We start from the raw sequence: 18,415 nt of genomic DNA, 5'->3' as shown, positions 1-18,415 counted from the left end.
TGATAAATTTTCCCTAATTCCCCGACCCCACCGTTGGACAGAACGGGAAATTGGGGCGATACAGTGCAGATGTATGGTCCCCATAACACTGACTTTTTCCTGTGTCATGTTAATATAAGAGAAAATAGCACCAACTTCTATGAGCTGCCTGTGTGAATAAGAGCATCATTTAATCCGTCCCTGAGTGCAGCACTCGGCTCCTGTCACTGAGGGGAAGTTGGCACTCTTGGTGTCACCCCTCCGCACCCCCCTTGTGTCGCCACTGTGTATAGTCAGTGACTGGATCGCAGCGTTTTCTTTAGAAACTACTGGATGTGAACATGCTGCTGTCTTTATGACGTTCTGGCATAAAGTACAGCAAAGTGGATCTGATAACCTGTGTATGCATTGTCTGACTAACGCGCCTATTACACTATATAGCTATAATTAAGGGTGATTGCTATAAGTGGGTGCTACTGCTATAGTTAATAAGCCATATAGATCATTCTAAGGCCCCCATTTACTAACGAGTTTTATCACCAAAACGAGTGATAAATTTGACAGTTGGGAGCTGATTGGCTGGAGCCCCATTTATCATACACAGTGAAATGTATCACTCGTTTTGGTGATAAAACTTGTTAGTAAATGGGGGCCTAAATTTGCTAAGGAGTAAAGTTGAATTGGTGTAATACAAATGACACTGACTCAGTACTGCGCTAACAATTACATGGAACATTTAATTAGTATGCCATGTGCCACTATTAGCAACAGCATACCTCCCAAGATGACCCTCTCCAGGAGGGACACAATGCTCTGGTCCTGGACTTCCCTGGTAATTTATGATTGGTGGAGGCTCCAGAGGTGGGGCTGCAGCACAGTCCAAAATTCAAATAGGGGAGTCACACCAACTGCCAGTGAGTCCCAGCCAGTGATGTTGGGCAGTGTGTGAAATCACAGTTGGTGAGGCTCCCCTATTTGAATTTTGAACTGTGCTGCAGACCCTCCTCTTACCAGGGAAGTCCAGGACCAGAGCATTGTCTCCCTCCTGGAGAGGGTCATGTTGGGAGGTATGCAACAGTGTATAATATTTGGAAGTGGGTGCAGGTGGGTGCCACCAGCGATTACCTGCAATTAGGGTTCCAAGCGCCGATGGGGAAATGAGGGGCGCAGGGAAGCCATAGTCTTTACATGTATGACAATAATTATAGGGGTGTCATTTATTACATGGTTGCAACATTTATTCTACATATAAACATTATGTACAACAGTTATAGAGGTGCCCAATACATATGTAATCTGGTAATATAACAATGATAGCTGTGTGCAGGGTGCTGAGGCAGCAGCCCTGTAGTGTCTGTGATGTCACCTCCATTGTAGTGTCTGTGATGTCACCTCCATTGTAGTGTCTGTGATGTCACCTCCATTGTAGTGTCTGTGATGTCACCTCCATTGACACATTACCTCATGTCTACTTGGATATCTCTCAGAGAGAGTAGTGGCTTTGCTGTGTGTGGAGTGGATTTTTTATTAGTGATCTTAGTATTAGTGTAGTTATTAGTGTTAAGTATTTTATTTTGACTTATATTTAGGATTAGTATTATAGTTAGGAGTAGGGTTCATAGTATTATATTATTTATTAGTATTAGTTTTATTGTAGTTATTAGTGTTAAGTATTTTATTTTGACTTACATTTAGGATTAGTTGCTATAGTTTTAGTGTAGTTATTAGTGTTAAGTATTTTATTTTGACTTATATTTAGGATTAGTATTATAGTTAGGATTAGGGTTATATTATCATTAGGAATAGTAGTATTAGATTAGTATTATATTATTATTAGGATTAGTATATTAGGACAGGGACCCACCACCACTGCTCTGCCAGAGGATGAGGAGGATATTCTCAGCCCTTTGCGGCAGCATATCCGCCAGATTGGCCTTTCATCCCCCGAAGCCTACGTACACTCTGCGGGAGATTGAGGCCCCTCCATCCCAAGACCTGGCACAGGATGAGCAGGTGGACCCCACAGTTTGCCTACCTCCCCTATGCAGCCTGCACCTGTCAGAGAAGGCTAACTGGCAGTACTCTCAGCGGGAGCTGGATATGATCGATGTGTTCCGCTGCACCACCAAGCGGGGAAACAGCCTGGGCTGCATGTATGTCCGCTGTGCCCCTGGGAGCCGGTACACGCTGCTCTTTTCTCACGTCAATGCCGCTGACCTAGGCCAGATGTGCAGCCGCTACATTGCCCTGGGCTCCAGCATAAAATGCAACATTTTCTCGTATGACTATTCTGGCTATGGTGTAAGCAGTGGCAAGCCGAGTGAGAAGAACATGTATGCGGACATATAGGCTGCCTGGCACGCCCTGAGGACCCGGTATGTATAGATGGGGTATATGGGTCTCCTCCAGCCCTCACACTGCCTCTGCCTGATGCACTGCGAGTGTTGTATGGGTGAGCAGTATGTATGCGGGGGATATGCTACACTAGAGGCACATGTGTATAGTTACTAGGGGTGTGCATCGGCCACTTTTCGTGTTTTGGATCTGGATCTTTCTTCGTGTTTTGGATCTGGATTGGTTTTGCCAAAATCACCCTTCCGTGTTTTGGGTTCTGGGTTTGGGGTTTTGTGTTGTGGATCTGTATTTTTTTAAAAAAAGAGCATAAAAACAGCTAAAAACACAGAATTTGTGGGTTTTTCTGCTCCTATGCTATTATTAACCTCAATAACCTTCATTTCCACTCATTTCCAGTCTATTCTGAACACCTCACACCTCACAATATTGTTTTTAGTCCAAAAGGTTGCACCGAGGTAGCTGGATGACTATGCTAAGCGACACGAGTGGGCGGCACAAACACGTGGCCCATCTAGGAGTGATACTGCAGTGGCAGACAGGATGGCAGTTTGAAAAACTAGGCCCCAAACAGTACATACTGCAAAGAAAAAAAAGAGGCGCAAGATGGAATTGTCCTTGGGCCCTCCCACCCACCTTTATGTTGTATAAATAGGACATGCACACTTTAACAAACCAATCATTTCAGCGCCAGGGTCTGCCACAGGACTGTGGCTGAAATGATTGGTTCATTTGGGCCCCCACAAAACAAGCTGGCAATTAATGTGTCCCTGCACAAACTGGCTCTACGGAGGCAAGATGTCGTCCTCATCCACCGATTCCTTGGATAAAACAGGAAAAAGGGATTTAGGTGTCCCTGGACTGCTTACGGTCTTAGCCAAAGTTTCTGAACTTGACAGGAACTTTTTATGAACGCGCTGCAGGTGCCGTATAAGGGAGGATGTTCCTAGGTGGTTAACGTCCCTACCCCTACTTATTTCACCTTTACATATGGTACATATGGCAAGACAGTTGTTGTCCGGATTTGGATAGAAATATTGCCAGACCAAAGAGGTGGAATGTTTGGTCTTCTGCCCAGGCATGACCGTGATGGGCTTTTTCATCCCACGGACAACAACTGTCTCCCCCGGAGCCTGATTTAAACAAACCACATCACCATCAGAATCCTCCTCGCCAACTTCCTCCTCAGCCCCAGCTACACCAGTATCCTCATCCTTTTGTACTTCAACAGTGACATCTTCAGTTTGCATATCAGCAAGTGGACTGTGGGTGCTCCTTTCAGCACTTGCAGGGGGCGTGCAAATGGTGGAAAGAGCCACCTCTTCCCGTCCAGTGCTGGGAAGGTCAGGCATCGCAACCGCCACCACACTTGGACTCTCCTTGGGGATTTGTGATATCTTCTTAGAACGCACAGTTCTTCGCTGTGCTTTTGCCAGCTTAACTCGTTTGATTTTTTTAGCGGGAGGAGGGCTTCCATCGTCATGTGAAGCTGAACCACTAGTCATGAACATAGGGAAAGACCTTAGCCGTTCCTTGCCACTCCGTGTCGTAAATGGCATATTGGCAAGTTTACGTTTCTCTTCAGATGATTTAAATGTTTTTTTCAAGGTCATTTTCCTGAACTTTGTCATTTGGGATTGTATGTGCCCTCTACTATGACATTGGGCATCGGCCTTGGCAGACGATGTTGATGGCATGTTATCGTCTATGTCATGACTAGTGGCAGCAGCTTCAGCACTAGGAGGAAGTGATTCTTGATCTTTCCCTATTTTATTTTTATCGGAGAAAGTTTGGTCCTCCATTTATGTTATATTGATATATACGTGCGGCTAAGGTGCACACAAACACAGAAAATAATTTTTTATTTTTGTTGGAGACTAGTGCACTTTGGCCCTCATTCAGAGCCGTACGCTCTGAGCAGAGCGCACGCTCTGAATGAGGGCCGGGCTCCATTTTCATGGAGCGTCCTCCTGGACGCTCGTATAGCTGTGGGTCACCACCCACAGGCTATACGAGCGTGCTTTGTGATGGCCGCGATGGTCGAGACCATCGCGACCATCGAAATTGCGAGCCGGAGCCTGCGGTTGAGGTTTTCAACCGCAAGCTCCGGAGTGATTTTGGCTCTATCAGAGCCAAAATCACTCCCACTGACATCACTAGTGATGTTAGTGGGCCGGCTTCTGATGGGAGGCGTTCCCGTGGGAACGCCCCCGTCAGGGAGGCACGCCCCCGGCACGCCCACCAAAGGGGGCGTGCTGTCAATCAACATTGACAGCACGCCCCCTTTGATCGGACACAACGAGCGAAGGACTTTCCTTCGCTCGTCGCGTCTGGCGCATGCGCACGACGGAGCTCTCTCCGTCGTGCGCATGCTCAGTGCATAACATCGACCCACTTGCGAGCGGACAGCCGCTCGCGAGTGGGTCTGAATCAGGCCCTTTGTGGGTTACACCACCCTTTAAGAAATGAGCCAGCCGGCCCTTTACTTATGGGACACAGGCACACGTTTGGAGCTGCTCCTTTGTTGATGCATGTGCAGCCACAGTGCATACAATTCACAAACACAGAATTTTTTTTTTTATTTTGTTTGGAGTGCCCTTTGGGGGTTACAGCACCCTTTAACGGACAAGCCAGCCGGCCTTTTACTTTTGGGACACAGGCGCACGCTTGGCGCTGCTTCTTTGTTGATGCACATGCAGCCACAGTGCACACAATTCACAAACACAGAAAAAAAAATTTTATTTTGTTTGGAGTGCCCTTTTGGGGTTACAGCACCCTTTAGCGGTCAATCCAGCCGGCCCTTTATTTATGGGACACAGGCGCACACTTGGCACTACTTTGTTGATGCACGTGCGGCTACTGCGCACACAATTCACAAACACAGAAAATATTTTTTTATTTGGTTTGGAGTGTACTTTGGGGGTTACAGCACCCTTTAACGGTCAAGCCAGCCGGCCCTTTACTTATGACACAGGCGCATGCTTGCCACTACTTTGTTGATGCACGTGCGGCTACTGCGCACACAATTCACAAACACAGAAAATATATATTTTTTTGGTTGGAGTGTACTTTGGGGGTTACAGCACCCTTTAACGGACAAGCCAGCTGGCCCTTTACTAATGGGACACAGGCGCACGCTTTGCGCTGCTCCTTTGTTGATGCACGTGCAGCCACAGTGCACACAATTCACAAACACAGAAAAAATATTTTTTTTTTTAGCACTTGGGGGGAGCACCCCTGACGGACAGAGCACCCCCTGGACAACACTACAGCACCCCTTCACGACTGGAACACTGCACAGGACTTTGGAGTGGACACAGCCCCTATGGACAACTGACTGCACAACACAGCCCAGCCAGCCCCTATGGACTTTGAAGTAGTGGACACAGCCCCTATGGACAACAACAACAACACTACACTGCACTACACTACACTACACAGCCCAGCCAGCCCTAACTCCTACCCTCCCTCTTCACTGTCCACAGCCGAGTGAAAAAATGGCGCCGACACGGGTACCTTATATAGGATCCAAAACCCGCGAGACCCGGAAGGCGGGATGATGACGTTTTGCCTCGATTTCAGATCCGAGTCAGGCGGGAAAAGTCGAGCCTGACTCGGATCGGCCTCGGATCGGGGGGGTTCGGATTTCAGAAATCCGAACCTGCTCACCCCTAATAGTTACTACATGGAGTGAGTGTATATGCTGTGTATTGTGTATTTATACATTCCACTTACACATAAAATACTTATATAAATGTAATTGGTGTATTGGGGGTTGCTTATATAGAGACAGTGGGTATATTATTGATGGCATTATAGTGTCTTAGCCAAAGGGTGTAACTACTATAGAAGCAGAGGGTGACATTTTCCTCTGCTCTTCTGCCTAATGTGAAGCGCTATATGTATTGTATTGTAAGAAAATGTTCCATCATTGGGCTCCCCCCTTCTATCTAGCATAGGCAATAAGCAGCCTCACAGCTTATGTAGAACTACACATCCCAGCATGCCCTGCCACAGTTTTGCTATTTGGCCATGCTAAAACTGTTGCAAGGCATGATGGGATTTGTAGTTCAACAACAACTGGAGGGCCGCTTATTGCCCACCCCTAATCTAGCAGCATGAAGGGGTTATGGCTCAAATCCCCAGGATGCCTGTATTTGGTCTGTGAGTGGGTTTTGTGCAGCCCTGGTACAAGGTAAATACAGTCACAATAGGAAATCTATTGCCAGTAACACAATGTGTACAGGCCTGGAACTATACCACAAAATGTACTTTGCTACTTTTCCTGACTATTGTGATAAGATGTTGAGTTCACTTAGGGTTTGACACCATTTATAGGGTCTTCAGACAAATACACAGTACTGGTTTCCTCAGTGAGCAGACATTTGTCATTATGTGAAAAATATGCCCAAAAGTAGCTGTGGCCGGGTTGTGGCTTCTGCCAAGCCCTGTATTACTGGGATGTTTTCCTCTCCTTGTCATATTATTTCACTAGTCATCAGTCTCACAATAATACTATAACTTCTTCCCACCTAATCCCAAGCAGACCCTGCCCCATTCTGTTTTCTGCCTCTGTATGTAAAACATGCTGCTGGCACCCAACGTTTGGGAGTTTTCCTCCCGATGTGAATGGACACACGCTGCCCCCAGCTCCTTAGATGTCCTTGCTTGCTGTAACTAGGTACATGTGTATTAAACTCCCCATCGCCTGATGAGTTTTCTCTCCTAACAGTGCAGGGTAAATCATCAATCATAATCATAATGACAGAGACTTGTATAAGGGGAGAGGAAGGTCAGCTTTATTTGATTTCAAACTAATTAAACTATTTAAATGTATAACTGAATTAACTAATAAAAGAAGAAAGACAGACAAAGCATGGTGGCGCAGAAAGAACGGCCCCACAATGCAACATCACCAACTGCATACTCACATCCATCTTCTAAATGGGAGGCGGGCAGCCAGCCCATTACCACACCCAAGGTATCCACCTCCCACCCCAATGACACGACGTGAGGCCCACCTGGTTAGGTGGTTGCCGCTGACCCCAGTAGGGTAAAAGCAGCCTAAGCCATGTATTGGAAGGGAGAGCGCCTAAAGCTCCAAAGACAGATGGCGACTGCTACCTTTCTTTCCCGCCAACAGTGGTTCCCAGCTAAGAACCGCACCGCCACCCTAATCTACAGCACCTTGACTTCTTCCAACTAACTCCTCAATAACTCCATTCCAATGCACCATCCATCCTTTAAAGAGGACATCACAGCCGACCAGAGAAATTTCTATAAAATGGCTGCCAAGCAGCTTACTCTGAAATAGCACTGACCCATCCTCTGCCAATCCTATAGGCTAACCAAACCTAACCCCACCCCACAACACTACCTCACTAAACAACTAGACCCTTCTTGTCCAGAGGCCGACACCCACAGGCTCGGGTGTGTAATGAACTCCTTGCATATGAAATGCACTTCGTCCTACAACCTATGTAGTCTTGTATTGTTCCACACATATACTGTGTATCACTGGCAGGTTCTTATTAGTGACCCATTCACTTATCTAGTTCATATATAAAGCCTTTATATAGTAGTATCATGTAAGGAACTACATTAGAAGTGATGCAATTAGATTGTCCTACATTATCTGCTTTATCTGTACAGATACGGAGTCCCTGCAGAAAATATTATCCTGTATGGGCAGAGTATTGGGACTGTAGCTGCAGTTGACCTGGCCACCCGCTACAAATGTGCAGCAGTAATATTACACTCCCCGCTCATGTCAGGGGTGCGAGTTGCCTTTCCCAACATACGGAGGACCTACTGTTGGGATCCCTTCCCCAGGTAAGACAATGCTGTGTGTTTATCCTAAGCTGTGGGTTACCTCTGGAGTATAGTATGTGCTGGAAACAAGCACTGCAGGGGGCAGCTCACGTATAACTGGATCAGCCATGAAGTATGCTTTGTCAGACAGATACCAGCTGTGTAGGCCCAATCTGTCTGTATGCACTGAAATATTTCTTGCCACTATCCAAGGATAAGTGCGACATCACATAGTATTAATCAGAATTTCCATTCTAGTCCAGTGAGAAATTTGTTTTCCATTTACAGGATAATTCTCTAGCTAAAACCTCATCCCCAGAGCTTACTTTCTGGGGGCTGTCACCCTGTTTCTCCTGCCAGTCACCTAACACCCTGCATCTACCCCTCTCGCTGCTGCATGCTTTTATTGGTGAGCAATGTGCTGCCTGTCTGTATCTCCCAACTGTCCCGCATCCATGGGACAGACCCATTTTTCTGGGACTATTTTGCTGTCCTACCTGTGGGCTGCAGTGGGTGGGAAGTTGGGGAGAGCAGAAATCACTGCTCCAGGCAAGATGAGGTAGAATAGATGCTGTGCATATGCACATGGCATCTATGCACTAATGTAGGGAGATCCTGGGGGTTGCCAAGCATCTCGGAGAGTAATAGTAATAGTGTAGATGATCTTTAGGAAGGACCTTTGAGATGTGATTATTATAATCTGTTATTTGTCATTTTGTGAATCATCTTTATAAGAATAGTTAAAGAAATCTGGCATTATTATATTATAAGGTTATTAAAAAAAGTTTTATTCCATTTAGTTGTGAAACAGGATGGATCACATGCACCACTCCTGTGCCCACTACCAGCTGTGCCACATAGCTGAGAGACCAACACCAGACGCTGAGTGACAGGACCAGCACAGCTCAGGCAGCAGTCAGGCCCCTCGGCTGAGGAATAGGGTGACCCTTGTAACCAAGGCACGCTCCGGCTGGAGAGTGACCATATATAGCTATAATGAGTATAGCAGTCATCAGTAACATCACACTGCTACTAGCAGTACCACACGCCAGCAACACCTTCATTACATCTTACTGGCTACAATAAAATCCCATGAAGCTGTAAGTGAGAGTTTTTTATTTGCTTTTCAGGAATACAGCAGCCCAGTCTCACAGGCAGCAACACATTATTTCCCCTCACACAACAACATTTATCAGCCAACCTGGTGCAGATGGAAATTACACATTCCTCTGGCATCTAACCTTTGCCATATATATCGCGTAGTCTAATACACACTCTGAGCCTCATTCTAATCGCACACATCCGTGGTCACCTTTCTGTATGGCCGTGGCAGCCTGCTACTGCAAGTGTCCACCCGTCTATGCTGATTATCTGTCAGCATATTCTGCTAATTGTACCATTCTGCAATGGATGCTGAGTAATAGTTTAATAAGACTCTGCTACTTTCAGGAGGATAAACCATGGATTAAAGAATGAGTCAAAGTGGAGAATCCCTCTCTATAAGCTCATCCCTTCTAAAATGTCTTTATAGCAGGACAGACAGTGACCCATATATACAGATGTTTCCTCATACATCTAGCCTCCTTGTGCATTAAGCACAAAAGACGCTTGGCGCTAGGAAGTCACACGGCGCTCACCCGTTATGTGTAACGTGACTTGTAGCGCACAGAGGATAGATGTATGTGGACACATCTGTATGTTGCTCTGGTAGCGCATGTGAGACACAACACAGTGAAAGTGTAGAAAAACGACATCTCCCATGCTGGCCTGACATTTATGGCTACAGTTAGATGGCGAATTGGTGGGGAGACCTGAAGATATTCATTCACAAACTCTTTTGCATGACTGTGCTCTAGTTTCAGGAGACCCAGAATACAGGAGAGAAAAGGGAACAGCCAGGGACAAAAAAAAGAGACCAAGATGGGGGGATGTGCAGGCAGTTCCTAGAGAGATGGGGCAGAGTGATGGATTCCTCCTGGGGAGATCTCCAGAGAGAAGAGGGGAGAAAAGAGAGTCCCCTTAAGCTGGGTACACACTGACAGATATATTGGCTGATCAATTGATCGGCCAATATATCTGCTGCGTGCCGGCCAGTTTGTACCCGAGATATGTCTGTGAACAATGTCGTTCACAGACATATCTCATTGGCTGTGCTGCACAGCCAATGCTCACAATTGTCTGCAGACCACCCGTACACACACAGCGGCAGCCTCGGAGAGGGGGGCTGGACGCGTCCAGACCCGCCCCCCGTCCGCAGGGACCCGTGGGCAGAAGCAGATGATGGCCTTTCAGTGTGTATGAACGACCATCATCTGCAGATACATCTGTAGAGTGTGTACCCACCTTTAGAAGAGACCAAAGACAGAGACAGAGTGGAATGCTTTGGTCCAGAGAAGGGAGAGATAAGAGGCAGCCTCGGTCAGCTGGAGCAGACTATGAAAAGAAAGGAAACAGCGACACATAGTGGTGAGGGCATACACTAATGTGCTCTCTAAGCTTGGAGCAGCATTAAGGAAAGGAGGAAGGCTCATAGGTGACGGAATTAGATTGGAGCATAATAGACATACGGGCAAATGGTGGGTATGGAAGAGAATATGGGGAAGGGTAAATCAGTAGCTGCCCCTCCCCATAGAGTGGGTGCCTATATAAGCAGGGGCAGAATAGAGCAAACCACATTGGAATTTGGGAATACACATGCAGATAGGTACAGCCAGGCTAATGAGGGGAACTGATGTTAGTATGTTGTAGAAATGCAGCAAGTGTGTGATAGTAACAATGGCGGTGATTCAATTAAGGATGGAATTACAAAGCTGCATGCAAGCAACTCTGCAATTCCTTCCTTGCTAATATGCAAATGCAACAGGAGGTGTCTGACACCCTCTGCTGCATTTGCGATCCCAGCTGCAACTGAGGTCGCAGGCTGGGATAACCATCGTGATCATCGGTCGTGATGGTGGACAGCACCAGCCGGCTGAGTAGACTTTAGCTTACTCAGACTGGCCAGCTTGTGAGGCCAGGTAACTGCATCTGTGGATGCAGATCCTGGCCCTGGAACTCCCGGAAAACGGGGATGCCGCGCCCCTGTTTCCGGGAACACCGGCCATCCCCGCCCCTGCATCGCCCCGTAAATGCTTCCGCATTTACAATCAGGTAGAGGCAATCACGTAGGACCTGTTCTGCACATGTGCAGAATGAGTTCAGCACACGTGCAGATTCCTGATAATCGGGAATCTGCGTTTAGCTTTGCACACAATGCTAAATCAGGCCCAATGTTTTTGAGGCTGGGGCTGTGTGTGTATGTGTGAGCAAGTGTAGCATACAGTACGTGTTGTGAGTTGCAAGCATCCATCACAGCTTGATACCTCTACAAAGGTGAATGGAGGATGATTTATCACTGGTATAACTTGGAGATGTTTGAGGGAAAGTAGTCAGAAATGAAACACCCAGAGTCTCATAGGTAGGTGGTAGCTGCAGAGCACAGGAGAGAGTCAGATAAGGAATGACAGCATTGTCTCACAGCCATACGCCGGTATAAGTGTGTGTTATATATGTATATGGGCATAGGTATGTATACATATATGTATAATACCCAGAGTCACAGAGGTAGGTTGTAGCTGCAAAGCACAGAAGAGATCACGTAAGGAATGGCAGCATTGTCTCACAGCCATACGCAGATATAAGTGTGTGCATTATATATTATATATGTATATGGGCATAGGTATGTATACATATATGTATAACAGCCAGAGTCCCAGAGGTAGGTTGTAGCTGCAAAGCACAGAAGAGATCACATAAGGAATGGCAGCATTGTCTCAGAGCCATACACATATATAAGTGTGTTAGCATTATATATTATATATGTATATGGGCATAGGTATGTATACATATATGTATAACAGCCAGAGTCACAGAGGTAGGTTGCAGCTGCAGTGGATAGGAGAGGTCAGATAAGGATTGGCAACATTGTCTCAAAGCCATACACATATATAAGTGTGTGCATTATATATTTTCCACTTCGGGGTCCATAGGGTATCCACAGGATACCTTGCGGTATAGGTGTGACGTCAGTCGCAGGGCACCAAAGAGTTAAGCTTTCAGCCTCCCAGAATGCACTAGGTCCCCCTCCTATACCCCGCCCCCGAGCCAAGGCTCAGTTTAGTTTGGTGCCCGGCCGGAGTCGGGTGCACCTGTTGGAGTGGGGGCTAGAAGAGCCCCTGAAGCTTTTTCTTCATGCAGCTGTGGCTGCACATCTGGATGAACAGCATGGATAGTCAGTCCTGACGTCCATGCTGTCTTCCCTACACCCCGCCGGTACCAGAACGCCGTTACTGATCCGGGGATGCTGGTGGGCATCTGGGGTCACAGCTAGCGGTGACCCCAGATGTTCCGGACCATGGCCGGATTCAAGGGGGACAGAGGTAAGCAGCGGGGTCCCACGGTGGGTCCCCGCTGATCACATGGTCCTTAGTCCCCAGGCAGGGGGCTCCCTGGGGACTGGCTGCAGCGTGGAGCCAGGCGACCAACCTGCGCTTCCACTACCCCCTGGGACAGCGGACCGCAGCAGAGCGGTAGCGCTGCAGCGTCCCAGGGGTTAAATGCATGCCAGGGGAGCGCACCTTCCCTGTCTCACAGCAGGCGTCTCCCCCGCTGCACACAGCCCTCTCTGCACTGTGCTGACTGGCCCTGTGTCAGCGCTCCTCCCTCAGGCCAGCCTTCTCTCTGCTCCTCGGCGGCCATCTTTTCTGAAGCATGGTGAACGCTGCTGGAAGCCTGCATTGGAAGCATCGTGGTCTTGGTCCCCCCGCATACCTCTCCTCCGCTGTGGTCAGGTCTGTGTATGCAGCGCTGCGTCCTACCAGGCCCTGTGTCTGTGTAGTTGAGTGATCAGTGCTGTTAGTGCAGGAATTGATTTTCGTTGCATTGTATGTGACTGTGCTAGCGCTGCTGCCTGTAACTTTTCTTTTCAAGACTGTCAGCTTTATTACTGTCCCTGTTCTTTCTGCTAAGCCCTTGCGGTGCGGTCCTGCAGGGTGGTCTCTTGCCTATTTAATATATAATTGGTGAGAGGGGTCACATACGTGGTGCCATCATGTCTGAAAGTGATTTTCCCCTCCGGCTACAGTGTACCTCGTGTAAAGTACCGTTAGCGGAGGGGGAGGGTAGCGCGGAGGGCCTTTGCCGGCAGTGTTTGTCCATGGCGCGGCCTCTTACGGTTACAGCACCGGTACAGGAGCCGCCCTGGGCTTGTTTCGCTCAGGCGCTAACAGCTTTAGTGGGCCAGTTAGCTCCGCAGCCCGCATTTACTCCGATGGGTTTGTCCCTGCAGTCTGTGGTGTCGTCACCCATGCAGGGTTTCCCACGACAATTGGTGGTACCCCACAGTCTCCCTATTTCCCCGCTCCCGGTTTCTCAGGAGCCAGCGTGGGTTAACTCCCTGACGAGTTCTGTACAGCACTTGTCGGATGTGTTGCAAGGGGAGTCTGTGATGCGGCCTCATAAACGGCCGGTGGCGTCTCTGTCCGCTCCTTATGAGGATGACGAAGGGACGTCTGATGATGGGGAGATTCTGGATCCTTATGATCAGGAACCTCTCCATACTAAGGACGCTGATGCTAAGTCCAAAGTATATATTCCTGAACTTATTCGGGCGGTCCGCACAGCCTTGGTGATTGAGGACGAAGTTCCCCCAGCGGCTAAGTCTAAGTATGCCTTTTTCAAAGATGTGAAGGGCGATGCCGCAGTCTTTCCTCTTTCGGGTCAGTTGGTGGACCATTTAGAGGAGGCGTGGAAACAGCCTGGCTAAAGATACCAGCCGCAGAGACGCCTGGCGGTGGCTTATCCGTTCGCGGATAATTATTTTGCTAAGTGGGAATCCCTCCACAGGTGGATTCTCACGTGACCCGTCTTGTCCGTAGTGCCACATTGCCGATGCCATCCATGTCCTCCCTTAAGGATGCTACGGACCGCAAGGTGGAAATCTGCCTGAAGTCCGCTTATTCCCTTGCGGGGGGGGCAGCACGGCCGGCTATGGCCATTTGCTGGGTTGTCAGAGCGATGGAGCGCTGGGCGGATTCATTAGAGGCTTCTTTTGATTCCGACTGTCCGGCAGAACAGGCGGAGTTGATTGGCAATCTCCGTGATTCGGCTACCTACATCAACGAGGCGGCTCTAGACATTAGTACTCTGGTGTCTAGAATTTCTTCAGCAGCGGTAGCTGCTCGTCGCACCTTGTGGCTGCGATCCTGGAAGGTCGGACGCAGATTCCAAGAAGGGTCTGGAAGCGTTGCCGTTTACCGGAGAAGTTCTCTTCGGTCCGGATCTGGATAAGATTGTGGCCACGCTGGCGGCAGCCAAATCGGCTTGTCGGCCGCTGCTCCTTCTGGTTCTGGACCATCGTCCTTTCGGTCATCTAGGGCCCAGGGCAGGCCCAAACCACAGTCGTTTCCTCGTCAGGCTGGCCCTAGGAAATCGGTCAAGCCCCGGAAGCAGGCATGGAGTACCAGACGTCCGGCCCCCAAGCCAGATGGGGCGTCTCTGGTGGATGCTCTGTCCGTCCGGTGGACGTTGCGGTTCGCATACCTGTTCCCTCCGGCCTCCCTTCTTCCACGGGTAATCCGGAAATTCAAACAGGAAGGAGGGATGCTCCTGTTGATAGCTCCCGCATGGCCCAGATGGCACTGGTTCTCAGACCTTCAAGGTCTGTCTGTGGACAGTCTTCTGCGGTTGCCGCTACGACCGGACCTTCTGTCACAGGGTCCCTGTCTTCACCCGGACCTGACTCGGCTGTCTTTGATGGTGTGGCTGTTGAGACGGCCATGCTGAGGTCCCGGGGGTTTTCCAGCTCTGTGGTGCGTACCATGTTGCGAGCTCAGAAACCGTCTTCCGCGAGGATATACCATCACGTGTGGCATACGTTCTTCCAGTGGTGTCGACCGAGAGGTTATGCACCTCGGGAGTTTCGTCTGTCTCGGATTCTCGCCTTCCTGCAAGCGGGACTAGATCATGGGCTTCGCCTTGCTTCTTTGAAGGTACAGGTTTCGGCCCTGTCTGTATGGTTTCACCGTAGGATTGCTACAATCCTGGATGTGCGCACCTTTATGCAAGGTGTTGTCCGCATTCAGCCGCCCTTTGTTCCACCTGTGGCGCCTTGGGATTTGGCTGTGGTCCTGAGGGCTCTCCAAGGACCGCCGTTTGAACCACTGGGATCAGTGGATCTTAAATGGCTAACAGCTAAGACTGTTTTCCTTCTGGCTATTGCTTCGGCCAGACGTGTTTCTGAGTTAGGGGCTCTTTCTTGTAGACCCCCTTTCTTGGTTTTTCATGGGAACAGGGCAGTACTCCGCACTCGGCCCGAGTTTCTTCCCAAAGTTGTTTCCCAGTTTCATGTTAACGAGGAAATCGTTGTTCCGGCCTTTAACTCACCGGGTCTTTCTGTGGGTGAGGCCTCTTTGGATGTTGTGCGGGCCTTAAGGACTTATGTTGACCGCACTTCTTCATTTAGGAAGTCGGACGCTTTGTTTGTCCTCTATGGCTTCCGTAAAAAGAGTTGGCCTGCTTCAAAGCAAACTTTGGCAGCCTGGATCCGTATGGCTATTTCTGAAGCTTATCTTCATGAAGGCCTACTGGTTCCTCCTTCTCTGAAGGCTCATTCCACTAGGTCTGTGGGTCCTTCGTGGGCAGCTCGACGTGGTGCCTCTGCAGTCCAGATCTGCAAGGCTGCTACGTGGTCCTCTGTCCATACCTTCGTGAGGTATTACAGGTTTGACACCTTCGCCTCTCAGGATGCTTACTTCGGGCGGCGGATTCTCCTTTCTGCACAGGAGTGTCCCCACCCTTAAAGGATACTGCTTTGGGACATCCCCAAGGTATCCTGTGGATACCCTATGGACCCTGAAGTAGAAAATATGAGATATGGTAAGAACTTACCCTTGTTATCTCTATTTCTACGAAGTCCATAGGGTTCCACAGGACTCCCGCCCTGTCGCACCTGTGCTGCAGATGGTGACCAGATGCTCTGGTCACCGGTTTTTCCGTCTCCCTCTGGTGAGAATGTGATTCTTGTATGTGTCCAGATCTTTGTTCTCTCTCTTTTTTCTCCTCCTCCGGCCTATGGCTTGGTAACTAACTGAGATGCCTTGGCTCGGGGGTGGGGTATAGGAGGGGGACCTAGTGCATCCTGGGAGGCTGAAAGCTTAACTCTTTGGTGCCCTGCGACTGACGTCACACCTATACCCCAAGGTATCCTGTGGAACCCTATGGACTTCGTAGAAATAGAGATAACAAGGGTAAGTTCTTACCATATCTCATATTATATATGTATATGGGCATAGGTATGTATATATATAGGTATAACAGCCAGAGTCCCAGAGGTAGGTTGTAGCTGCAAAGCACAGAAGAGATCACATAAGGAATGACAGCATTGTCTCACAGCTATACACAGATATAAGTGTGTTAGCATTATTTATTATATATGTATTGGCATAGGTATGTATACATATATGTATAACAGCCAGAGTCACAGAGGTAGGTTGTAGCTGCAGAGCACAGAAGAGATCACATAAGGAATGACAGCATTGTCTCACAGCCATACACATATATAAGTGTGTTAGCATTATATATGTATATGGGCATAGGTATGTATACATATATGTATAACAGCCAGAGTCACAGAGGTAGGTTGTAGCTGCAGAGCACAGAAGAGATCACATAAGGAATGACAGCATTGTCTCACAGCTATACGCAGATATAAGTGTGTGTGCATTATCTATTATATAAAAGCGAAAATTTGTCCTTCTGTCTTTCTATACAAATCCACAGTTTACAAGTTAAGATTGTGAAATTTTACATATGAGCGTATTAAAACACGGCGGAGGCAACTAAAAAAATTGTAAATCGAAATGAATTACTGTTAATTTTTTATTAATTAAAAAACACAATTTTGGCTGTATGCTCATTGAGGGGAATTCAGTTAGAGACGAAAAGCCTTTTTCACTTGGTTTATTTTAGTGAAAATCTTGCCTAAATTCTTTTCTCCTAATTCAATTCCAGGACAATTTTGCCTAAGCAGAAACTCGATGCACTAAATTCAGCAAAAAAGATTCTCCAATCAATAGCAGGTGAAAAGATGTGCAAAATCTTTATTTTGGGGTGCAAACGTGGGGAAACAACTCGGAACCCTTGGGACAGCCCCTCAAAGGACAAATCTACAAAAAAAAGAGTACCCCAAAAAAGAAATGTCATTTTTGGGGTGAAAATTTAAAAAGTGGGGGGATAAACATAAAAAGTAGCGAAATAGACTTCTTGGGGGTCCCCAAGTATGGGTCAGGTGTTTTTGGGATTGCAGGTGCATGCAGCAGGTGGATTTTACATGTTTTTAAAAAGTTCACTTTAGAGACATAAAAATATGCTAGCACCCATTTTCAAGTACCCCAAATTTGACTGGACTACTTATTTTCACCAAAAAAATACTTATTTATGCCATTCTTCACCACTTTTACAAAGACACTAATAGCAAGCAATTTACACAACTTAAGTACCCAAAATAGTCTTATTAGGGCTATTAGTACACATCTACATTGATTCCCTATGTTAGTGTATCTTTTTCTGGGGTACAGACTGATTTCCCCAATTCTTTCAGTACTTTTCGCCTGATCCGCATTCGCCTATTTCCATTTTCGCCTGTTTTGCAATTGAATTAGGCGAAAAGCGGGGACGCTCACGGAATGAATTTGCTTCTGAAACAGGCAAATGAGGCGAAAATTTCCCGACATATCACCTCTAATTGAATACTCTTCATTGTGGGGCCTCACAGCATTTGGGTAGGGCCTCGAAGCGAGCATTTTGTGTTGTCATGATCTTAATGTTTATTATGGAAGATAGCTTTAGCAGGCTTACCCAGCATTCTTAGCTCTCTGACTATACCAAATACGCTTTGCGATCGGAGGTTGTATGTAAACAAACTTCCTTATACCATTTTGCATGCTTTTTTATACTATGTTATTTATACTGTGTGTTTAATATTTCAATTGATTTTTGTAAACAAATATTCTTAAAATCCCGGGCAATGCCAGGTACTCCAGCTAGTAATCAATAATTATGCATAATTTCCAACGGCTCTCTATGGGCTCTATTTACTACAATCCGCATATTGAATGCGGATTGTAGTGTGATATTACCGAGTGAATTCGCATTGCGAATTCAGGCAATATCACAGGGATTTATTATAAATCCCTTGCAGGGACAGAGCTTGCGATAAAGCTCTGTCCCTGCGGAT

At 47.5% G+C, this 18,415-nt stretch overlaps 1 pseudogene; it reads left to right on the top strand.

The window, feature by feature from the left end:
• Positions 1-1,863: 1,863 nt before the first annotated feature.
• LOC148443275 (alpha/beta hydrolase domain-containing protein 17C-like) overlaps positions 1,864-18,415 on the top strand; it is a 32,098-nt pseudogene continuing 15,546 nt past the window's right edge.

This window comes from Taudactylus pleione, unplaced genomic scaffold (assembly GCF_031769625.1).
Source record: "Taudactylus pleione unplaced genomic scaffold, aTauple2 ptg001314l, whole genome shotgun sequence".
In the NCBI taxonomy this organism is placed as follows: domain Eukaryota; kingdom Metazoa; phylum Chordata; class Amphibia; order Anura; family Myobatrachidae; genus Taudactylus; species Taudactylus pleione.
Note: the sequence above shows the minus strand (reverse complement) of the source record. Positions and strands in the feature narration are given on the sequence as shown.